Below are 26,086 nucleotides of genomic sequence, written 5' to 3'. Positions count from 1 at the left end.
AGAGGTTTAATTCTGAATGTAGAGCCTGCCTCCTCTTATGTAGAGTCTCGCTTGGTAGTCTGGCATGTTCTTCATCTATTTTAGTAATTTCACTTTTTATCTCTGCTACTTCGCTTCGGGTTTATTTCTGTGGGAAAGATATGAGATAATCTGTCCTCTTAAGAAGGCCTTAAGAGTTTCCCAGAGTATTCCTGCAGAGATCTCAGGGGATGTATTTGTCTCTAGAAAGAATTCAATTTGTTTGGATATAAATTCAGTACAATTCTCGTCAGCTAATAGAAGCGGATTGAGGCCATCTGCGGGTGAGTGTATGGGGCTTAGTAATTTCAGCTCCAAGATCATCGGAGCATGGTCTGAAATAACAATAGCATCGTATTTACAAGATTTAATCTTAGGCAAGAAGTTATTATCTATAAAGAAGTAATCAATCCTTGAGTAGCAATGATGTACTGGTGAGTAGAAAGAATATGTTCTTGAATTTGGGTTTAAAAACCTCCAGGGATCTGATAAGTTGTGATCAGTTATAAACTTTGTAATTATCTTTGCGGTGTTAGTTGCGTTCCCCTGTGGAGGAAGTCTTATCTAAAAGTGGATTTAGAACACAATTAAAGTCCCCAGCCATTATAAGTTTATGAGTGTTCAGATTGGGAATGGATGCAAATAAATTTTGTATAAATTCCTTATCATCAACATTAGGTGCATAAACATTTATCAAAATCATTTTACAGTTAGATAAGTCTCCCATGACCATCACATATCTCCCTTCAGGATCCAATACTACATCTGATGCTACAAATGGTACTGTTCTATGTATGAGAATTCCCACCCCTCTAGTTTTCTTTGTAAAACTAGAATGGAACATTTGGCCAGTCCAGTCTTTTGCAGCCGGAACTGATCCTTACTTAGTAAGTGGGTTTCCTGTAAAAATACTATTTTAGCATTTAGACCTGTTAGGTGAGAAAGTACTTTCTTTCTCTTTAATTCGTGATTCAGGCCTTTAACATTCCAGCTTACGAAGTTAACTGTCCCATCATGGAGACACTGATTCTGAGTTTTTGATGTCATTTATAGTCTTAACTGGAAGTGAAATAGTTTAGGTCTTAATTTCCTATTCCCCCAAGAGTTGTTGCCATGCAGCTTATTATTACGTTGATAGTTATAATTATAAAGATTGAGATGATAGATTAGATATAGATCAAGCCTGCTCTCTTTCTCTTCCCCTTAACCCCCACCCTCCCTTTTTGCCTCCCCAGGTGAGGCTAAAACCCACTTCATGCAGTCCCAGTCCTCTGACATACCCAGAGACAGAGCACGTCCAAAGCACATCAAGCCCCCATGCAGTGGCGCTTTAAGGTTAAAAGATAGAGATATCTGTTACCAATATAGTCTTTAAAAGAGGAAAAAGAAAAAAGAGAAAAGAATTTTGCACTTAATATATACATATATATATATATATATATACATATATATATATATATATATATATATATATACACACATATATACATACATACATACACATACACATACATATAATCTTCATCAATTTTAGTGCATTAAGATGATATCCCCAGATAATAAACCCAGGTGATGGTGTTAAAGATGTGTCCAAAACAAGCATAACAAGTCTTAATGCAGTAATAGCAATAACAGTAAACCAAGGGTATGATATTGAACAGTCTCATTTAGGGTACACATGAAATAATTAGAAAAGAAAAAAGAGGAGGAAAACGTAATTAAGCACAATAAAACATAAACATTTAGCCCTAGTAATACTAAGTAATAATAAGTAATAAGTAAGTAATAATAATAATAAGTAATAATAATAAGAATATGAGAATATATGCTGATAAAAACCCGTATTTTAAAACAAATAGATCAGACAGTAGATTATTAATCCTAGCTTTATCATTTACCGCCATAACTCACAATTATGTATCAGAATAGTCCCGGATCAGCTTTCTTAACTCATTTTCTGCCTCCTCCTTGCTAGCGAAAACATAGAAATGACCCTGCCATTCCACTTTCAGTTTTGCCGGATACAGGAGGCCGATTTGACATTGGCTTGCCGTAGCAGCTGTTTAATATTATAGAAGGCTGCGCGCTTAATAGCTGTTGCTGGAGAGAAGTCAGGGAAGACGAATGTGGCAATCTTCATATATAATATTTTCCTTTTTTCCTGAGGAGTTCCATCACCTCTAACTTAAATGATAATCGTTCAAAACGAACTATAAAAGATCTTGGTCGGGTCTGACGGTGTTTGATCCGCGTACGCGGTAAGCCGCTGCTATCTCAGATTCTGCTTTAAAGTCGCCCCCGATTATTTTAGAAAAAAGTTCAGTTGCGAATTTCACAGGGTTTAAACTTTCTCGATTCTCCGGCAGGCCTTCAATTCTGACATTATACCTTCTACTCCCATCTTCTAAAGCAGCCAGTCTGTCTCCAAGTTTTTCTCCGAGTTTTTACATTCGAACTGGCATTTACTGCTCTTTCCTCGGCACTGGAAGCTAGATGTTCGCTATTTCGATCCGATTCGTGAATGTCTCACTAAGATGCTCCAATTGATCAGCAAGCGTGCTCAGTTTAGCCGAGTTTTTCTCAATGCGCTCTTCAATTTTGCCCAGCACCTGTCGAAGTTCAAGTTGGACCTCTTGACGCAGCCTTTCATTTGCCTGTTGGAATTCCTGTCGCAGCCTTTCATTTGCCTGTTGGATTTCCTGTCGCAGACATTCATTGGCCTGTTTCATCTCCTGTTTTAATTCCTGTTTCAGTCTCTCAAGTGCCTTTGCCGTTGCTTTCTCATTAGCCTTCTCGCTTTCCTTTATATCTTGCGTGAGCTCAGCGAGCAACACTTTCAGTTCAGATAGCTCAAATGTGCCTTCTTGTGCCGTAGATGAAGCAGCAGACTCTGCTGAAGCCGGTGTCCCGCTGCTCCAGTCCCGCGTAATTGCGTAACTGAAGCCGCGGACCTCCCGGCCTTTTCCAGTTTCAGGTAATCCTCTCCAATCGGCGAGCTATCCACATCTGCACTCACGATCGCACCTTCGCTCCCCTTTTTCGCTCTCAGCCGGCGACGATGTAGCGGACCGTGGTCCCGAGGAGTCTGTACTTTCGCCCATCTGATCCAGGTCTGTCTCTGACAGGCCGTATCTCGAGCTAGGGCTTGCTGATCGCAGCTTGGATGTAGCTTTAGTCTTCGATTCTTTCGTTCTTTCCTTCTTGTTGGCCATGTTTATATGTGTCTACATATACTGTAGCGGTCCCTCTCGGGTCGAATAAATACAGGATATCTCAGAATAATGAGCAAATAATATGAAAAATAGCACCACTGCTAGCGGAGCTCCACTTCAGACGTCCATCTCCCGCATCGGACGAGACCAAAATGTTTTAATGTTTGGCAAAGTATTCTCAATAAGAAAAAAGTTGAATTTGCACAAATTAACAGGTTAATAATAACACACATGAATACAATGAGTATGCAACAAAACAGAGAGAGAAACTTTACATTTTCCATCAAATGCAAGCTAAAGAAGTACTGTAAATGCTATTTTTTTGCATTGGATTTTATTTAGATGTTTCTTGTGCTGTGGGGCTCAGGCTACTCAGCTAACACCCCCTCCTGAAGGAAATTTCTGTAGAAAAGTTGTTGCTCATGTGCTTTTTTGATTAAAGTGAGCTGTGAGGTGGCAAGGTGGATTTCCAGGATGTGTGAAATTTTTTTTCAGCTAGTGGAAAATTTAACTGAAATAGCTTTAAATAATACATATACATGCAAAATCACCATTGTAAAATAAGCAAGTAAACAGTATAATACCATATATGTACTTTTTAAAGGTAAGTTTGGTATTTTTCAAGTTGAATTTATTACACAGTCATGGTAGTTATTAGTTTGCCTCCATGGCTGAAGACTTATCATAAACTTTGGGGGATTGAGGAGATGGACAATACATTTCACATGGATTAAGAGACTTGGCATTGGCATCGAAAGATTCAGTAGCAGAGGTTTTTTATATTTGTTGAAAGACCTTGTTGGCGACTTTTCTTTTGGATTTATATAACATATTTGTGCTGTTTGAAATAACTGCAAAATCTATATACAGTAAGGTCCATAAGTATTTGGACAGTGACACAATGGATTTTAAATAAAAGCAATCATTATGTGATTGAAGTGTAAACTTTCAGCTTTAATTTAAGGGGTTTACCAAAAATATTGTATGAGATGTTTAGGAATGATAGACATTTGTATACATTACCCCCCAATTTTCAGGGGCTCAAAAGTATTTGGATATTTGATCGACAAGCTGTTCCATAGGCAGGTGAGAGCAGTTCCCTCATTACTTCATTAACTAATAAGTTGGTAAAAGCTCTGGAATTGACTCCAAGTATGGAATTTGCATTTGGAAGCTGTCGCTATGAACTCTCAATATGAGGTCCAAAGAGCTACCCATGCAGGTGAACCCAAGCCATCATTAGGCTAAGAAAACAAACCAACCCATCAGAGAGATAGCAGAAATACGAGGAGTGGTCAAATCAATCATGTGGAATATTCTTAAAAAGGAGGAAAACACTGGTGAGTTCACCAACTATAGAAGGCCTGGACAATCACGGATTACAACTGTGCTGGATGATTACAGAATTCTTTCCTTGGTGAAGAAACACTTCTTCACACCATTTAGCCAAACCAAGGTCACTCTCTGGGATGTAGACATATCATTGCCAAAGTCCATAATCAAGAGAAGATTTCATGAAAATACAGACAGAGGGTTTACCACAAAGTGCAAACCACTGGTAAATCTCATGCATCTTAAAAAAGCCTGTCCAGTCCTGGAGCAAATTTCTTTGGGCAAGACAATTAGGATCAATATATACCAGAATAGTGAAAAGAGAAAAGAAGAAACTGCTCTGGATCCGATGAATATCACATCATCTGCAAAACATGGTGGAGGTAGCTTTATGGCATGATCATCATGCATGTCTGACAATGGAAGTCAGTCACTAGTGTTTTCTAATGACATGACTGCTGGCAGAAAGAGCAGGATGAATTCTGAAGTGTATAGGAATATACTGTCTTCTCAGATTCTGCCAAATGCTGCAAAACTGAAAGGACAACGCTTCACAGTACAGATGGACAATGAGCCAAAAACCATACTGTGAAAGCAAATCAAGTGCTTTTCAATACCAAGTAGTGGAAGATTCTTTAAAGGCCAAGTCAATCAACCCATCTGGACATGCATTTCACTTACTGAAGACAAACCTGATGGACGAAAGACCAATGAACAAGACAGCTGCAGTAAAGGACTGGCAAAGTATCACTAGCATGGAAACCCATCACTTGGAGATGGCCATGGGTTCCAGACTTCAGGCAGTCATTAACTGTAAAGGATGTTCAACCAAATATTGAATATGATCATTACTGGTATATTTGTGATTATGGTAGTTTGTCCACATACTTTTGAGCCCCTGGAAATGGGGGGACCATGTGTAAAAATGGCTGTCATTCCTAAATGGATCATTCAATATTTTTGGCAAACTCCTTTAACCCTTAACTACTCACACTGGCGTATTTTGTACACCAAACCAAAGTTATTTTTGTCCAACATCCTTTTACTTAAACCTACCAGTAACATCTGCCTGTATGCTCAGCTTGATTCACTACAAGTACAATGTTGCAATGGTTTCCCTCCAGTGTGCCCCCAACCGGTTTTATGAATGGATGCACAGTTGCAAGTTCCATATGGTGCATTTGGTATACCGTGTGGGTACTTATGTATGTATAACAATGATGAAATGTTATTGCAATGACTTTGTCTGCAAAAAACATTCAACAACTAAAGTGAAATATAATAAATGTGCAAATCCTGTAGTGAATGAAAGTGTGACCAATGATGAATGAGCACTGGAGAAGTGGATCAGGGTTATTTTCAGATAGTTCTAGTAATATGGTATTAAATTACATAAAAAACATGTACAATTTAAAATTTTTGCAATATCTTATATTACAACCTCACAGCACGCATATAAATAGCCATTTTAACACTGATGCATAAAGTACACCGTGCAAGTACTTACGAAATGATAGATGGTGTGAGTAGTTAAGGATCAATTAAAGCTGAAAGTCTACACTCCAATCACAAAATGATTGCTTTATTTCACATCCAGTATGGTGGTGTACAGAACCAAAATTATGAAAAGTCTGTCACTGTGCAAATACTTATGGACATGACAGTAAATTCCCTGCTAGAAACTTATAAATGTAGGTCTTCTTTTAACACTAAACAACAACAACCACAAGTATAATAATAATATATTACTTTATACATTATTACTGTTGAGTAATGGTTTAATAAAGTGTACAAGAAATGAGTTCCTTCTCAGGAACTTTACTTACATGGCAGCCCTCCGTACTTTCCGTTTCTCTTCTGTCTTTGATTTTCTCCCCCCCTTTCTCTTTTTCACCAATCAATCAAAACAGAAACCAATGAGCAGAACAGGATCAAGTCAAGTCAAATCAGCTTTATTTGTATAACACATTTAACATAACTACAAGGTGACCAAAGTGATTTATTAAAACACGGTTCCCAGAGGCTAAATGCTAATAAATATAAATACAAACAAATACATAAATAACTAAAAAACTATACACAATAGTACTCCATAAAAATCTTAACAAATGTTAAGAATAAGCCCTTTACTATGATCCAAATGGCAGTAAATAAAAATATGTTTTTAATTGGGATTTAAAACTATGAATCAAAGCAGCAGCTCTTATTTCAGAAGGCAGAGTGTTCCAAAGCCTCAGGGCCAAGCTGCAAAAGAACGGTCACCCATAAGCTTCAGATGTGTCCATAGAATATTTAATAATATCTAAATCAAGAACCTGAAAGCCCTGGATTTTAAAAATGGAGTAAGATGTTCAGTAAAGTATGAAGAAGCAGTGCCTTAAAACATGCATAATAAAATCCTAAAATGCACCCAATACTCTACTGGAAGCCAGCGCAAGGAAGCCAAAACAGGTGAGATATGATCTACAGTATGTTTTTGGTGCCAGTTAACGCCCTTGCTGCCGTATTCAGAACTAATTGGAGGTGATCGACAGACGCCAGCATAAAGAGAATTGAAATAATCTAGGTGTGAGGAGACAAAAATCGTGTTCACTCAGGATCAGAACAGAGCAATAGGTGAACAGTATTTTTCCTTACATTTAAGATTGTAAAGAATGAAACTTGAAAGTTGTGCTAAAACTTGGTAAATATAACTCTCTGTTATTTGCAACTTTCATGAACTGATTGATGTCACCCTCTTCATATTCACTTCCTGCTCACTAAAAACTTTGTCCATAGCTGGCTTCTCACCAGAAAATATCTAACATGGTACATTGAATGGATGGAAATGTTACATACTCTGCAAATGTTGCTGTGGATGCAGTAGACACAAATCATTTCTCAATATGTAAAGATAATTTTTATACTGCATTTGCATCAAATTTTGTGGTTATATTTAGTTTGCTCTTATCAGGGGGTCTGGTACCCCATACTCCTGGAGCACCCCCCACAGGATTCCCCAAGGGATACGGTCGAACACCTTTTCCAAGTCCACAAAACACATCTAGACTGGTTGGGCAAACTCCCATGCACACCCCAGGACTCTGCTAAGGGTGTAGAGCTGGTCCACTGTTCCGCGACCAGGACGAAAACCACACTGTTCCTTCTGAATCCGAGGTTCGACTATCTGACGGACCCTCCTCTCCAGGACCCCCGAATAGACTTTTCCAGGGAGGCTGAGGAGTATGATCCCTCTGTAGTTGGAACACACCATCCGGTCCCCCTTTTTAAAGAGGGGGACCACCACCCCAATCTGCCAATCCAGAGGCACTGTCCCTGATGTCCATGCGATATTGCAGAGACATGTCAACCAAGACAGTCCTACAACATCCAGAGCTTTGAGGAACTCCGGGCGTATCTCATCCACCCCTGGGGCCCTACCACCAAGGAGTTTTTTGACCACCTCAGTGACCTCAGCCGCAGAGATGGGGGAGCCCACCTCCGAGTCCCCAGGCTCTGCTTCCTCATTTCCTCATTGGAAGGCATGTTAGTGTGATTGAGGAGGTCTTCGAAGTACTTCCCCCACCGACCCACAACGTCCTGAGTCGAGGTCAGCAGCGCACCATCCCCACTATATACAGTGTTGACACTGCACTGCTTCCCCCTCCTGAGATGCCGGACGGTGGACCAGAATCTCCTCGAAGCCATCTGAAAGTCATTCTCCACGGCCTCACCAAACTCCTCCCATGCCCGAGTTTTTGCCTCAGCAACCACCGAAGCCGCATTCCCCTTCACCTTACGGCCACAGCTCCGGTCAGCCACCTCAATAATAGAGGCACGGAACATGGCCCTTTTGGACTCAATGTCCCCCACTTCCCTCGGAACGTGGTCGAATTCCCTGTACAACCAGTGTTAGAGCTTGGTCCGCATTGCAGGCAGTAAGTCGAGCCCGTTTCCAGTGAGAGTTGGACCCCGTCAGGGCTGCCCTTTGTCACTGATTCTGTTCATAACTTTTATGGACAGAATTTCTAGGCGCAGTCAGGGTGTTGAGGGGGTACGGTTTGGTGGACTCAAGATTGGGTCACTGCTTTTTACAGATGATGTTGTCCTGTTTGCTTCATCAGGCCGTGATCTTCAGCTCTCTCTGAATCGGTTCGCAGCTGAGAGTGAAGCGGCTGGAATGAGAATCAGCACCTCCAAATCCGAGACCATGGTCCTCAGCCAGAAATGGGTGGAGTGCCCTCTCAGGGTTGGGGGAGAGATCCTGCCCCAAGTGGAGGAGTTCAAGTATCTTGGGGTCTTGATCACGAGTGAGGGAAAAATGGAGCGTGAGGTCGACAGGCGGATCGGTGCAGCATCCGCAGTGATGCGGGCTCTGCATCGGTCTGTCGTGGTGAAAAAGGAGCTGAGCCGTAAGGCAAAGCTCTCAATTTACCAGTCGATCTACGTTCCTACCCTCACCTATGGTCATGAGCTATGGGTAGTGACCGAAAGAACGAGATCGCGAATACAAGCGGGTGAAATGAGTTTCTTCCACAGGGTGTCCGGGCTTTCCCCTAAAGATATGGTGAGAAGCTCAGTCATCCGGGAGGGGCTTAGAGTAGATCCGCTGCTCCTCCGCATCGAGAGGAGTCAGATGAGGTGGCTCGGGCATCTGATCAGGATGACTCCTGGACGCCTCCCTGGTAAGGTGTTCCGGGCACGTCCAACCGGGAGAAGACCCCGGGGACACGCTGGAGGGACTATGTCTCCCGGCTGGCCTGTGAACGCCTTAGGATTCTCCTGGAAGAGCTAGAAGAAGTGGCCGGGTAGAGGGAAGTCTGGGTCTCTCTGCTCAAGCTGCTGCCCCCGCAACCCGACCTCGGATAAGCGAAAGAGGATGGATGGATATTTAGTTTGTCATTTCAGCGACCTAAATTATACTTCTGTGTTTATGGTTTGCTAGGCTGAGAGGTCAATCACAGCTCCACATTTGTAAATAGCCTGTAGCAAAACACTGGCTCAGATGCATCTGGTGTTAACTTTCAGTTTTATTATTGCGACTTTACTCTAGTATGACTCTAGATTTGGAATGACAATTGACCCAACGCCCTCATTAACAGTACCCATGCATAAGTCTGTGTTCATATTAATATACTAGGCCCACTGTGTTTTAAGACATCTTCATTGTCTCTTAAAAAGACATACCGTATATGCATACATGTTCAAGCCTCCTTAATTCATTTCACCATCACAGCTGCAGCCTATTCCAGCAGTGCTTTGTGAATGGTGGGTAACAAAACCTGTCAAAGGGCACCAGTACTTCACCAGAACCATTCACACACACACACACACTCTCACTCACATGTACAGTGGGACTACAACCTTTAGGAATGTGAAAAGAAAACCTGAAGGAAATGAACAGACATAAGGAGAACATGCAAACTCTACATGAATAATCACTGAGCACTGAATTCAAAACACTGTAAAGGTACGGTTTTTTAAATGTACTACAAGAGTCCAGTGTCCAAAATGCTAGATGCCCAATTACTCCAGATTTCTGATAGTTTAAACTAAATAATAAATAGCATGAATGACTGTAAGATTACACATTTATCTGAGCCAGACATTTTACCCATTCTGCTTTGTTCCAGCTCTCAGACACTGAAGGTTGAAAATGTTCATGACAAATACAAACATGCATGAGCGATGATTACTATTTTCTTCTTACATCTTCTTCCATGACACCCATTCCTTTTACATTTTGATATAAAGAGAAAATTACAATTTGAGTTGTTTGTTGATTGATTGCAAGTGTGATTCACATAATGTCATGCTGTACCACATAATAGTACTGTATACTGTTATTACAGAGAGTCAAATAACAGATAAGCATGCAGCTAAGGCTAGACAATGAGCTTTTTAAGATAAATGGGTCACTAGTCTCTCCATGATTGGTTGAGGGATCTCAAGCCTTGAACAAATTTCAGCATCCCTGTGGTGAACATCACAGTGTTCAAAAATGCCCAGAGTGGCCATTACGAGAGAGTAGAACCTCTCAAATATGATTTGTGCTCACATACACTCTAAAGCATCCTGGTGTTTGATTGAGAGTATATCAAAGAATTACAGCAAGTACATGTTCTTCTGCCTCTTTATAAAATATGAATATGTTTTATTGTTAAAGAAAATCAGAATAGGGTACAAAGGAAGTCATGTGGTCCTAGGATTACAATGTTCGCAAATTCAAGGACAAAATAAGCTGAAGTCATACACATCTGTATAATTTGCAGAGAATTTTCAAAGAAAAAGACACTTCCGACCATCTAAAAACATTAAAACTCAACTTTTTATAAAATATTTTGTATATTTAATTTGTGGAAAAAAATGCACAACAGAAAATCAGGCCTACATTGTTTGATCTTCCTCAGTTTATGGTTATTTTCACCGAGGCTGGTGTGAACTTGAACCCGGACACAGACAGGTGGACATCGTATTTCACCCAACACACGTTTATTTGCAGTTACAGTGCACACAAACCCCAGTGCCTCCAGCACCGATCCCCCAATGTCCAGGCCTCACAGTTCCAATGCCACTCTCTCCTGGCCGCCTCCAGTCCTCTCTCCAGCTCCGTCTCTCTTCCACCCGACTTCCGCCGTTGACTGAACGGAGGCGGCCCCTTAAATAGGAACCCGGATGGGCTCCAGCTGCTTCCCGGCATTCCTCCGTAGCCACGCCCAGTATGGCGGAAGTGCCAGCTGCGCACCTGGAAGTCGTCCGGGTGTCCCCTGTCGTCTTCCCCCCAGCACTTCCTGGTGTGGCGGAAGTGCTGGGCTCCAGGGATATCCAGGCACCGGGGCGCCGCCTGGCGGTGGCCACGGGTCCCTACAGGGCTGGGCTTCCAAGCCCTTTACCCGAGGCCACCCAACATAACCAGGGTGGATGCCCCCTCGCAGTCTGGAGGAGGCACAAGCCCTCCTCCGGTCCTCCTGGGCGTCCCGGCCAGGCTCTAGCCCTGGCCGGATGCCACACTGGTTAAACCATGAGCATCCAACCATTTTCTGAATATGTCTTTTTCATTGCAGTCTTGTGAGGAACAAGGCAGGAATCAAGCTGGTTAAACTAAGTATAAGTAAATTTTGGTCACATGCAAGAGCTCTTTGAGTTCTATTTTGCACCACAGAACGTCTGTTTTGTTTTGACTCATTTGGTTAATCAGGGACAATCAGGTTGGTTACCCAACATTTCTCACTTGGACTTGTTGTACCTCACTCGACTACATATGTTACTGTTACTTTATACTTGTGATTCTGAAACTGATTAATAATGAATGGATTAATGCATACACTACAGTATAGTAAAATTCTGTGTATGCGTACACCAAAAGAATTCACACATGCACTTGTTTGGCATGATTAGTTTTGCAGGTATTCTGGGCATCTGAAACGGTTGCCTCCTTGTGGAAGTTTTATGAGCATGACCAGCTAGGAGGAGACCCCGGGGAAGACCCAGGGCTAGTTGGGAGAATTATATCTCCCAATGGGTTGAGAATGCCTTAGGATCCTATAGTATGAGTTGGCATGTGTGGCTGGGAAAAGGAACGTACGAGCCTGACTACTATTAAGCTGTGGAAAATGAATGAATGAATCAGCTTTGAAGAGAGGCTTTTCACTGATTCTCTTTTTTACATTTTATAATATGTTCATATGGAAATCACAATCACAATTAATTAACAGAGAACGCAAAATGCAATTTTCTCTTTGCATCACCTTTCCTGTAGGGTAGCGTGGTGGTATGAACTGATGCATTTCAGCTACAGTAGGCATTCCTAAAACATCTCAAAAAATTGCAGGTTAACTTGACCAGCATCTCTAATTTGTGCTGGTATGGATATGCGTATGTGTGTTGCCAATGGAACTGGTTTGATTCCATGTCTGTTGCAATATTCATTCTCTTAACCTCTTTTGTAAAAGGGTCTCTTGCTACCACAGACACAATATAGGCATAGGTATGCACTGCTGCAGGTATTAGTATACCAGAGTGCTGTGGTATTCACCATTCAACTTCCTTACACAGAATTGTCATTGTCTGAGGTTAATAACGTGTACTTCAAAATGGTAAGTAATTTTACATGAGTACTTCACACATACTGTAGTTACATTTCAACTGTAATATTACAGTACAATATTATAAATTACCCTAATCTATATTAGTATTGTTAATAATAATATTAATAACGTTATCATTATCATTTTTACTGCTAGTTATGTTTTTTTAATTAATAAATATAATTTGCCCAGTATCTCATGAAAACGTAAAGCAACATCTTTACAAACTGAAATATACATTATGGAGAGGGTAGAGGCTGGAGAAAGGAAATGGTACATAGTAAAATCATTCAGGCTAGCATCTGGTCAAGCAAGGAGCTGATTCAGTGCGTAAAGGACGCGACAATTTACCTGCAAGCGCATCAGGGATGCTTGTCTAGCTGTGGTCTATTGTCCTGAGCATGAGGCCACCGGCAAGTGCTGGGGAAATTCAGGCAAGTGGTGTCGCCTCTGACTTCAAGTGAGGTGCCAGGTGGAGGTGGTGGCATAAATGTGTGGGCAGTGGACAAGGCAGATGAGACAATATGGAAGCACATGGAAGGAGACATGAAAAATATGGGAAGACAGCCAAGGAAAGAAACAATAGATGGCATGAACCCCATGACAACAACCTTCCATACTAAATATATCACTGAAAATGTATGTTACTCCAGTTTTCAATCTACCTCTGATAACAATGTTTCTAATAATTAACTAAAAGACTGGAAAAGTCATATAATACAGTTTGTTTCTCCACCTTGTGATGCCTAAGCAGAGAGCAGAAGCCTGGGATACATAGACTGTCCTATGAAGACAATGTGGGAGAACAACAGTCCAACCCCTGCCAGTCACATTACCCAAAAGTTCCACATATGAAGGGGAACCAAAAGCTCTGGGGCCAGTTTATTTCATGTGAGCCAAAGAGAAGGAATTCCATCCTACTAAGGGTATTGTTACGTAGGAAAAGGGGACCTAACCCCATAAACAAAGGACTGGACTATTTTGTTTGCCACTCTGTCGAATCAAGGACTCTAACTTGCACTATTAGCAACTGAAAAGCCTACTGAAGGAAATTATTAAAGCACATGCAGACAGCTTGTAAATTATTGTGATTGAAAAATTGCTCTTTAGTCTGTATTTTAAATAAAACAATGTGTGAATGTGGAACATCTGAAGTGCTTTCTTTTGTTGTCTGAGTGTCCCCAGACTGTCACAATACAGATACAGTATACTTTAAAAATATTTATATATATTGTCATGCACATGAGTAGAGGAAGTGCATTGAGGGTATTGGCATAATGGTGGATGAAAAAAAGGATGAAAATGATGCATAGCCACTAATGTCATATCCATTTATATACCCGAAATGGAGGAGAAGCTATTAGAAGATGCATGGCATTACTTTCGGCCTCAGCACCTCAAGCTCTGCCCTTTCCAACTATCCATCCATCCATCCCTTATCCAACCCACTATATCCTAACTACAGGGTCACGGGGGTCTACTGGAGCCAATCCCAGCCAACGCAGGGCGCAAAGCAGGAAACAAACCCCAAGCACACACTAGGAACGATTTCGAATCGCCAATGCACCTAACCTGCATGTCTTTGGACTGTGGGAGTAAACCGGAGCAAACTCCACACAGGGAGGACCCGGGAAGCAAACCCAGGTCTCCTAACTGCGAGGCAGCTGAGCTACTCACTGCACCACCTTGCAGCCCTCTTTCCAGCTATACACACACATATATATATATATATATATATATATATATATATATATATATATATATATATATATATATATATATATATATTACTAGCTGTCCTCTGCTCATGTAGTAGTGAAACAGAACAGACTTAAAAAATCAATAAACAAACAGGTAGGAGGCAAGGTACGCTCCAAAACATGGCCAAAGGTAGACTTATTCAAACGGAGGCTGGCACGTAAGTGAGGAGGGCCCCGCCCGGCTCCCTACTTTTGACATCACGCTTCCCCCTTCCCTCGGCCTGCAGCTGCTCTCTCGGATTACCCTGAATTAATTGCTCTTGTAAGCGAACTATGATACTTAGCGTGATGACACAAGTCACAAAATCAGCTGGAATGTTCAAGCAAAAACTTGATCTAAATCCGTTAAGTAGTTCTCTTGTGAAATGCGAACAGACAGACATTGGATTATATATAAAGTGAATGATGGACAGATCAGGCAGGAGCCAAGAGAAATGGCTGGGGTACCAGCTGGATCAGCGTGTTTATTTCACAGGCATACAGCCAAAAGAATGAAAAAAAGCACAAAGAAAACCACTCTGAGAGCGAGTGGTCTTAAACAAAAGCAAAGTCACTCCAGCAACAAGTGAAAGGAGCTCTGTCTCCGTTGACTGGCTACCAATAATGAGATCCATATTCCAGGGACGCCTGTTTTTTTTTTTTTTGTTTGTCCCAACCGGATGGGTTAGAACCATCTGTAGGCTGAGGGCAGATGCTAGGCATCTTCCTGGGCCGTTTCTTGAGACTATGGATGAAAAAGAAGAGTCAGTGACAGTACTCCATGTTGTCTACTTACTTCAACAGAGCCAGAAAGGTGAACCCCAGGCACACATAAATGATAATGCATATATATTATCATATCATACCAGTAGTATGTATATATGATACAGTATATATTAATATATCAATTGTGTCAGCGACATATGCACATTAAAATATGGCACAAATAAGTTGCTGATTTTACTTTAAATGTTGCTCATCATTTTACATTTTTCGCTCACTGAAAATCTCATTGTGCAAATTAAGCAGTATATTGCTAAACTGAACTATTTCCATAGGAAATATTTTAAAAGGAAGTAAATGTGGGAGGCACGGTGGCGCAGTGGTAGCGGTGCTGCCTCGCAGTTAGGAGACCCGGGTTTGCTTCCCGCGTCCTTCCTGCGTCGAGTTTGCATGTTCTCCCCATGTCTGCATGGGTTTCCTCCGGTACTCCGTTTTCCTCCCACAGTCCAACGACATGCAGTTTAGGTGGATTGGCGATTCTAAATTGTCGCTTGGTATGTGTCCTGTGGTGGGTTGGCGCCCTGCCCGGGACTGGTTCCTGCCTTGTGCCCTGTGTTGGCTGGGATTGGCTCCAGCAGACCCCCGTGACCCTGTGTTCGGATTCAGCTGGATGGATGGATGGAAGTAAGTGTGAGTGTTTTTTGATTAAACTCCCATATAATTTACTGATGCTCTTATATTTTATAACATAACATAATATATAACAATCTCAGGGCTATTTCAGGGTATTTGAGGGCTGGAGGGTCCATTCACACACACCACCACTCATGACACTGCCTGTTTAGATTCATTACTTAACTTAACCTGCACATCAAATGATGTGAGAGGAAAAAAAAAATTTCTTTATATATTTGATACTGAGAAGTAGCAATATATGGTGAAATACTTAAATTAAAAGCTAAAAAGAGGTTAAAATTCTACAGAGTCATTATTTTGTATGTGTATGTGGTTGAACCATTTCAGACCAAATTCCCCTTTTTCTATTGTTTTTGTTCTGCAGGAGACATTTTGGAGTGGGGGACTAATCCTGAGTTATACCTGATCCTGCCAGTATTGTTCTAAGTACATGAGGCAGATCACACTGTTTTGGCAGCTAACTTCTTTAATGATAAGTCACTTGCTCAGTAATTGTCTGCATTTTGTTTCAAGAAAGCAAACATTTTTTTCTCAAAGACAGAGAGTTCACTGCCAATTTCTTTTTTGAGGGTTTTTTTGACTTCTATTCATGACCCAATGCTTAGAGTGACTTCAAGCCTGTCTACCCTTTTCATCGGGTTGCTGATCTTTATGTCCTCTTCTGGTTTGACCTCAATTCTACCCAGTCTTGTCTTCCTGTTTTTGCACTAAAGTACCTTTGCCTTACTCTAGTTATTTTAACCATTCTGATTTGACCTTTACTGAAAGATCAAAACTCATGTTAGAGCCTGATGCTGAAAAAAAACCTAATGGAATGCCTGCCTTACTCAGTACTTACAATTTTTTAGCATATCTTGCATTTTGCCATTTTAAGGAAACCCCCATTGGACTTGCAAAAAACGGACAGTTCCAATTGTCACTGAAACCTTCACTTTTTGTCTAAGTAGGCTTTCACACACACGTCTCTATGGCTGGCAGTGTTCAGCACGTTTTCTTGAGGTACTCTTCACTCTTTCCTTTTTATAGTACGCAGATAAGGGTATCCAATTTTCCTAAGCTGAATATGTTCACTGGCATGACTCACTACTTCAGTTTAGCATATCCTGACTAGAGCTGCTGATTAACTGTACAGACTGCATCTCCGTTGTTAGTCATTAGCACTAAAACATAAGTAACATGATAACATGTTATAATTTGATACTAACCCTCCTCATCTGTTCTGTTTCTCTTCTTGGTACTCAAATGTGGCACTTGGTGCCACGGCCCATCTGCCAAGTTGTTTTGACTGCCTAAGTTAAAATCATCCCTGATGGAGGATCGCAGGAATCGTGGGGTACAGGGGTCCTTTCATCAAATTGGCTGGCCCAGTGCTGTTTCAGATATGGATTGGCCAAATGTGGGGAGGCAGCTTGATGGCTGAGGTCTCCAGGACTCTAAACAAATCCAAATCATTTTTTGTGACATCAACTACTGTTAAATTATGTTCCGTACTTGTAAAATTTTTATTTTATTTTTATACTAGATTGAGGATTTGTTCTGTTCTGTGTATTGTATTGTATTGTATTGTATTGACCCCCTTCTTTTTGACACCCACTGCACGCCCAACCTACCTGGAAAGCGGTCTCTTTTTAAACTGCCTTTCCCAAGGTTTCTTCCATTTTTTCCCTGCAAGGTTTTTTTTTTTGGGAGTTTTTTCTTGTCTTCTTAGAGAGTCAAGGCTGGGGGGCTGTCAAGAGGCAGGGCCTGTTAAAGCCCATTGTGGCACTTCTTGTATGATTTTGGGCTATACAAAAATAAATTGTATTGTATATTGTGCATTTTAAGATGTATTTAAGGTTACAACTTTACTGCCTTGCACTTCTTATTAGGACTTGGCTTTGTTCACCTGGGCCATAATTAACAGTTAATCATTAGATATCTGCCTTTGCCTTTATCACTGCAGAGTTGGGTGTCCAAGGTTATCGCAGCAATAGCCGATCCACAGCACAGGGTAAACTAATAACCAGATAAAATTAAAGTAATACTTTCATTCTAGCACTGCATCTTTTCAATATGGGAAGAATAGAGTATTTAAAAAATAATCCACTTGCACACACTTTATTTTTTAAAGCTTTTATGCAGTAGGTTATAACAGCCGGACTCAGTATCATAGTTTGGCACAGACGTGGCCACATCAAGCTATATTGACCTCTCCACAACTCATATTCCCCATGAACACTTCACCAGTTGAAGTTAAAAGAATCAAGTTAAGTTAAGTTACGTGGTATTGCCTGGGTTAGAAGGTGAAAAGGTAAAAATTAATTACAAAGTATATATTAAGTAAGTTTATTACCCTCAGGTTTGTTGCATTTAATGTATATTGTTAGAATTTGAAAGCTTGTTTGTATACAAAATTCTTGTTTTTTTAATTCTGATACAAAGAATACAAACCTGCAATAGATAACAGCAAATGCACAACGATCTTTTAAAAGCTTGTACAGTAGCTGCTGCTACCGAGTTGCGTGTTCTGCATGTCATGCTGCGCGACGATCATTTAAAAGCCTGTACAGCAGCTGTCCTTTTGTCTCACTTCCTTGTCTCCCTGGATGTTAAAGTGTCTCAGAGAAATTTGTTTGTAAGTTGGGCGTGGCATGCAAGTAGTCTTTTAGGGCTTCAAAGTGTCTCCCCGAGATGATCACGTCTCGGCCCAATTTTTTTTTTATATAATAGATAGACATAGCTTATGGGGAGAAGTACCTGTGTGCTAAATATCAAATCTGTGGCCTAAACAATGAAATGTTATGTAAAGATCGAACAAACAGATATTGTGCTTTACAGTTATGGATATACAGTAGATTTTACATGAATATACTATAAAAACAATTTTCACTTAACTGTATAAAGATGATTAAACTAAAATGATGCACACCGTCAGTTGCATATATAGTACAACAGTGGTTCTTAAACTGATTTTCCCTTTTGTGTGTCTTCACGAACCTCAATTGTGAGAACCACCTCCCAAAGTAGAGTCACCGACAACATTCTTACAACATCGCAGCCAATAATGGAGGGGGAATTGGTGGCTTATTCCCTTTGCCCACAGGAACCCACCACAAAGCATTCTGCAAACCATCCACAACCCTTTCTCATTCATGTGAAAAGTGCAAGTTTAAGAGCGCTGTACAACAAAAACAAGGCAGTGTCATGTGGGCTTTGATTCATAGTCCTTCAGTGCTGCCACTCCAACAAAAAGTAAAAACAAAAAAAAAAAAATTAAGGAAAAAACAAAAAATGAGTGAGTATTTACAGTATGTGCAGTGCACGTCAAGTCTTCCTTCTTTGAAACTAGCTCAGTAAGCTCCTCAAAATGGAAAAACAGAGAAAAATAATTACAAGAAAAATCAAGTGCATGTGTGTGTATATACACAAAAGAAAAACAATTGCCCCAACTCCAAAAAAAACTATCCCTCAAACCATATATTTATATATACCTCCATCAAAAACAACTACTCTGTGATATATATGTACAAGAAATATTTACAAGCCATCAAGAGAGTAAAACAACTTCTCTCTCTATATGTCAGCAGTGCTTATCCCTACTTCACCTTTTAGGTCTAATGATGAGCCCTGTTGGCTGCCAACTCCTTAAATATAACCGGAAAGATTATCCGCCACCCCCTCTACTCCACTTACCTATCAAGTTAGACGCTGGCACATTCACACCACGCATGCACCTGGGCACATTTCTATTTAAAACCAGTGCACATCGATGCCTTTCCTATGGTAAGTAAATCTGTTTACTTATCTCTCACTACGTCGTTTTCTTAAACCACCACGAGAGACAGCTGCATGGACACAAACGCATGGAGACTAACATTTATACGGAGCTTGTACTAACATGCCGAAACCCACAGCAAGATACTGTAGCTGAGATGCATATTTGTTTTCCATGACAGTGCCTTCAACACAAAAACGTAAGCGCCATACTTTTAAACTGGCTTACTTTTTCCTTTACAAGCGACAATTTTCTGTTTAGCGCTACTTTTACTTAAACTGGCATTTCCACAATTCGGTACTATTGTAATTCACGACTCATTGCAACCCGTATTCACACATAACATGACTCATTCCTATTTGTAGTTTAAGAAACACTGATTTACAATACAGTATTTTCAGTTTATCACAGAAGGATGATAATTATCCATACTTCCATGTGCCTTAATTTATATTACACTTTAAATAATAAAACACTATGAAGTATATAAACAAAATCCAGTAAATGCAACATCTCTTTAGTCGACACAGCATGAAGAAATGCTCGCAAGTCCTTCAGATGACAATTAAACAGATAAAGCAGTTCAAATAGTGGCACCATAAAGTATACCCTAAAACAATATCATCATGCAAGCCTGACAGAAAGATAACCGTGGTGAGTAAATGCAAAGCATCCAGAAGGTGATGATTAGCGTTTGCCAATAATAGCAGATGGTGTTTTGCTATGTAATCAAAACTAGTGCCAACTAACCTTTTAGGTTCTTTTCTAGATGGGGTTGTTGAGACGAAATGTCAAAACCAATTACGTTTTTGTTACCTTTAACATCTTACCTGTTTTATGTCCTTTTGACACCCCGCATATTACCCCCTGGCAGTTTGCTCACTGACTGGGGCTGCCTTTACTTTCAAACCTTTATTATAACCAAGTTAAACACCAATAGAAGAATTTTACAAAAGCAACACCTCATGCGCATAGGGGACAACAGTTAGGCAAAGAACAAACAACTTAACCTCACAAGCTGCTAGGAGCAGTCAGACAGAAAGACTGGCTTTAAGATGTATTTATATCAGAACTAATACAGCAGGTGCAAAGTGATACAAAGAACTTTACAGCCTAGGTGGGTTAAATCTTGCCAATGGCAAGATGCTGGTGAACATTCCCAGGTGGCTCCTTTTCTTAGGTGCAGATTATGTGTTCTCCATCAAAAACAGGGAGAAAGATTTCTTTCCAAGGAATACAGGATAGACCTGCCAGGTAAGAGGAAAAGAGGAAGGCCTAAGAGAAGGTTTATGGATGTGGTGTGAGAGGACATGAAGGTGGTGGGTGTAACAAAGCAAGATGTAGAGGACAGGAAGATATGGAACAAGATGATCCGCTGTGGCGGCCCCTAACGGTAGCAGCCGAAAGAAGAAGAAGAAGAAGAAGAAGAAGAAGAAGAAGAAGAAGAGAGATGAGGCTCTTTGAAAGTGTAAAGTCATCTTGGCTCACGTAGCAGCAGGTTCTCACCTATGCTAGCAGGACATGTTGAAATTTTACAGTTTCTCAAGACCCATTAAAAATATGTGCAAAAGCAAAACAAAAAAAAATATATTACAGAACACGTATCCCACACCCACCTCAAGGTTAGCTCCCAGGGACTTGAAGATCGTATATAGCCTAAGTACCGTATATACACACGTATAAGTCGGGTCTTGAAACCCGAAAAATCGATCATAAAATCAAACCCTGGCTTATACTCCCGTTTAAAAATGCGACACTTAAAGTTATTTTTTTTGCATCTTCTTGCCTCCTCCAATCTCGCATCAATTTCTCAGACGCATTGATTTTTGTTGCAGCAGCGCAGTTACCAATTTCTTTCTCTACTTCAATGAGGTTTAATTTAAAACCAGCTTCATATTTTATTCTGATTGAAGCTCCATCGTAGATAAGGGATGCTCTTACGATAAAGGTGTATGAGGGTGGGAGATACAAAAAACACAAATCAGTGCAAAAGTCACTTCGGAATAGTATGTGTGGTTGCGTTGGCACAATAGAGAGAGAGAGAGAGAAAGGTTAGGAGCACGAGCTGTATGGGTACATTTCCACACCCATACAGAAAAAAAGGCAGTGTGCTCCATGGTTACTCTCTCAGGTGGGCATTAGCGTATCATAATCTCTTAGACCAATAGCGTGAGTTTTCCGCATTCGACTTATATGACCGACATTATAAAATACCAGCAATTATACGATAAAATCAAGTCCTAACTTATTCACGAGTATATACGGTATGTCAAACAAAACTCTGAAATCTCGCTTTGCATTCCAGTTCTCCCAGTGTAAACTGCACTCCTGTTCAACTTGTCCAAGATGTTTCCAACATCTAGAATTATGCCGCATATGTCTAAGGCTATTTTGACAGCAAAAGGAGGCTCTGCCTTATAGTTAGTATAGTGTGCTTAATAATTTGGTAAGTGAGTGAATAATTTTTTACACTTAAAGCCCAGGTATGATAAATGACAAGCTCAGTGTCACAAAGCGTATATGATATAAACCAGCAGCCCTGTGATGCTGAGACCAGTTTCTAGACACAACTTTTATGTTATAATTTATTATTTTGCTATTTTCATTTTTATCACCATTTTGAAATTACACAATCACTATGTGCATTTCTTTGTATGAGCGCTACCAGTTTGTGTTTCTAGTTTTCATGGGTGGTGTCATTTTCTGTACCTGCTGGCAATGATACTACACAGTTCCTGGACACATGCCATAGGGTTTGTGACATAATGGCAGTTAAAGTGTTCATAGTTTGTTGAAAATTAAAGCAAAACATAGCAAAAAAACTGTTCCTGAACTCTGCTCCTGATTACAGCAGGGATACAAATCTAGTGTTTGTGAATTTAGAGACCTTCCTAAACTTTCATTTATTAGGGTTATTGATTTTGGCAATGGCTGACTTCCCTTCTGTAACATCACTAAGTCTCTGCCGCTTGATTAATTGATTCAGTCTCTTTGGACTTTTATTAAAGACTAGCAAAATACCCGCGTTTCGCAGCGGCGAAGTACTGCCTTAAAATTTGTCTTAAGGAGAAAATTAAACCTTTTTAAACTGCGGGAAAATATACCAATAATTATTTGTTAATGATCTCTTTGTATACCACATTGTGAGTTCGGCCCTCCGGTTGTAATATGACCAAGCTGTGCGCTGAGCTTACTCTTGAGCATGCAATGTACAGTTGGCCATGTGAACAGTAATCTTGTTTCAAATCTCACAGCTTGGATTGCTGCTGTCATAATCGGTTTGAGTTTCATGGTTTGTTTCAATTACGATAGTATTTGTAGGACTTGTGTTGAAGAGACATTCGGCATCTGTCAAGCGTTGTAAGTATACAACCAGTTTCATTGATAACTTCACATCCAGCTTTTGAGAGTTTAAACATTCATAAACATCAAAGTGTCCACTACTGAAATCGTCACCTGTCTATCTAAGATGTTTAAGAGGCATTGGCGGTTGTCGAAAGGTGTAAAATATTTGGCCATTTCGGTACACGTGAAAGCGACAACCAAACAATTCAGCGGCAGCCATCAACTCACATGCAGATGCATAGGTGAAGGGCTTAAGCATTTCACTCTTATAGTGCTCCTGTGTAGTATAATTATCTCCTGTACCGTCATCAGTCCACACCTTGAACTTGTCCCAGTCATTCAATACATAAGACACAATGTTCCTCCGGATATCAAGAGTGAGCCTGATATGGCCATGCAATATGTAACAAAGAGAATGGAAAAGGCAGGTGCCATCTCTGGGCATGGAAACCATTTGGTACGTGACAGTTCTTTGATCAATGGTGATCACCTCGATAGACATGTTAATGGGGGTACGGTTGGAATGATAAAGGAAATGGGTACCTGAACAATGTAAAGTAATTCTAAAATACCTAAACAATAACTATAATCGTAATAAATGAACAATAAAACAGCGGAGAAGCCGTGGATTAAATAAAATGGCTGCAGTTATCAGCAGGGAGACGTGAATCCCGTGGCAAAGCAAGGAAGGGAATGTAGAGACCGGAGCGACGGACTGACTTATATAGGCAGGCAGCCAACAACGTGGGAGGCGTTGGGATGGGGACCCAACGCCTCACATGGTGACCGAGCTGCAAGCTATGTATATATGTACGTAAGTAGGATTCAGTTAGCGTTGGGAACCCGCGTACCAAATTTCTTGAAGATGGGCCCATAAGTAACAAAGAATGTTGAAATGTTCAATATGGCGGCCGACAGTGGCATCATACTACCGAAATAAGTACCAAAGTTCAGCCTTCTACCTACATGGGAAGTTGGAGAATTAGTGACGTTGGAAAGTTCAATATGGCGGCTGACTTTGGCATCATACCACCGAAATAAGTACGTACATTGGTTTCGGTTAGCGCTGGGAAGCCGCCTACCAAATTTCGTGAAGATGGGGCCATAAATAAGAAAGTTCAATATGGCGAACGTTGTCAACCGTTATGACCATTACGGGTAGAATTTCGAAATGAAACTGGCTTAACTTTTGTAAGTAAGCTGTAAAGAATGACCCTGCCAAATTTCAGCCTTCTACCTACACGAGAAGTTGGATAATTAGTGATGCTGGAAAGTTCAATATAGCGGCCAACAGTGGTGTCATACCACCGAAATAAGTACGTACATTGGTTTTGGTTAGTGCAGGGAAGCCACCTACCAAATTTCGTGAAGATGGGGTCAGCCTTCTACCTACACGGGAAGTTAGAAAATTAGTGACGTTGGAAAGTTCAATATGGCGGCTGACAGTGGCGTCATACCATCGAAATAAGTATGTACATCGGTTTCGGTTAGCGCAGGGAAGCCGCCTACCAAATTTCGTGAAGATGGGGCCATAAATAAGAAAGTTCAACATGGCGGATGTTGTCGACCGTTATCGACCGTTATGACCGTTACGTGTAGAATTTCGAAATGAAACCTGCTTAATTTTTGTAAGTAAGCTGTAAGGAATAAGCCTGCCAAATTTCAGCCTTCTACCTACACAGGAAGTTGGAGAATTAGTGATGAGTGAGTGAGTGAGTGAGTGAGTGAGTGAGTGAGTGAGTGAGTGAGTGAGTGAGTGAGTGAGGGCTTTGCCTTTTATTAGTATAGATCACGGCAGATAAGTTATTGAGTAGCACTAATCACTCAATAGAGTGGCAAAATGTAACGTGCATGGATCTAAAATGCAACTGAAAATCAACACAATTACACTTTATATGAGCATAAAGGCTAAAACATCATTCTTATAAACACATTCCTTTTGAGGACTTCACATTTTTAACATCTGTCTTTGAAAGTTTAAAAGCCATTGCAAGGTAAAAAGGGTACTGAAAAGTATTTTGGATTGGAGATGGAATTTGTAAAAGTTGTCATTGGCAGTTTCCCTTCTCATATCTACAGTTTTAAAATAAATCTTTCTTCTTGTTTCAGATGGATGCAATGGTAACAGAATACAAAAGTAAATAAATCAGTAAATTAGGCTCTTTAAGTGTTAATGACCTCCATAAATGCAGCAAAATTGAAGGCCAGGCCGAAGAGGAGGTATCTGACAAACAGCAGCTTAATGTCTTTAAAGCATTCAACTCTCTGCCCTGCTATTTTGTCAGCTGACAATGTTAACTGATGCAGCACCCTGCAGATTACCAGCGAGAAAGTAGAAAAATATAAAATCGATTGAACTTTCATCACTCTTCTCTGGAGCTGGAAATCACCCAGAAGGCCACACTGGAGGCCAAGGCAAGTAGACTGAAATATACATTATTGACCGGAATCTTTTGTTTTCTTATAACTTTCTTATACTACAAAACAGGTCTCATTAAATTTTCAAATGCCATGCCTTCCTAATCTTCATTTAAAAAAAATTAACATTGAGATATTTACAGTATTTGAGATGGTAATGGTTTAAAAGAACACATATTTAGCTAGTGGTTTAAAAGTAAAACATTACTAGGTAATCACATGTGTGCTATCAAATTATCTGCTTCTGGGTCTGAGACATCATTCATGCACACTGATAACAAAGCAGAAAGTCAGAATCTAATATCTTATTCCAGGATCTCCCTTCTTTATTGACAGAGCAGGTGATGCAGAGTCATTGTCCCGCTATTTAAACTACTGAGGGCCATAAAAAAAGGCACCAAAGCGCAATACTAGACCAAACAGCACTGAAAAGGCTACTTACAGTTTTTACATCCTTGGCCACTCCCATCTTGTTATTGTAACATGAGTGGGTTGGGCAAACTGCACACTAGAGGAGGAGGAGCCAAATACTAGAACAAAGCTAAATGTCAGAGCTTCCTTTTTAATCTCCAATACCTCTCAGTCATATCATTGTTTCATGGTTATTGTAGCCCAACAGAACAACCAGGCAATCATGGATATGAATGGTGGTACCAGGGGTTAATGCTCAGGTCCAAATGGGTTCAAGTGTCTGAAAAGGACACAGCTGAATATAGATATATGGTAAGTAAATCAGTTGTCACTCACACGCAAGTAGGGGACCGCGGACGAACCTTAACACAC

At 40.5% G+C, this 26,086-nt stretch overlaps 1 long non-coding RNA gene across 1 annotated transcript in view; it reads left to right on the top strand.

The window, feature by feature from the left end:
- Window positions 1-25,300, top strand: part of LOC120530592 — a 41,206-nt gene extending 15,906 nt beyond the window's left edge. The window contains exon 2 of the long non-coding RNA XR_005633999.1: window positions 24,995-25,300. This is a non-coding gene — a long non-coding RNA (uncharacterized LOC120530592). The remainder of the gene's footprint in view (window positions 1-24,994) is intronic.
- Window positions 25,301-26,086: the final 786 nt, after the last annotated feature.

Source organism: Polypterus senegalus, chromosome 6 (assembly GCF_016835505.1).
Source record: "Polypterus senegalus isolate Bchr_013 chromosome 6, ASM1683550v1, whole genome shotgun sequence".
NCBI classification, from domain to species: domain Eukaryota; kingdom Metazoa; phylum Chordata; class Cladistia; order Polypteriformes; family Polypteridae; genus Polypterus; species Polypterus senegalus.
The sequence above is the reverse complement of the archived record's forward strand: the minus strand, read 5'-3'. Positions and strand labels throughout refer to the sequence as shown.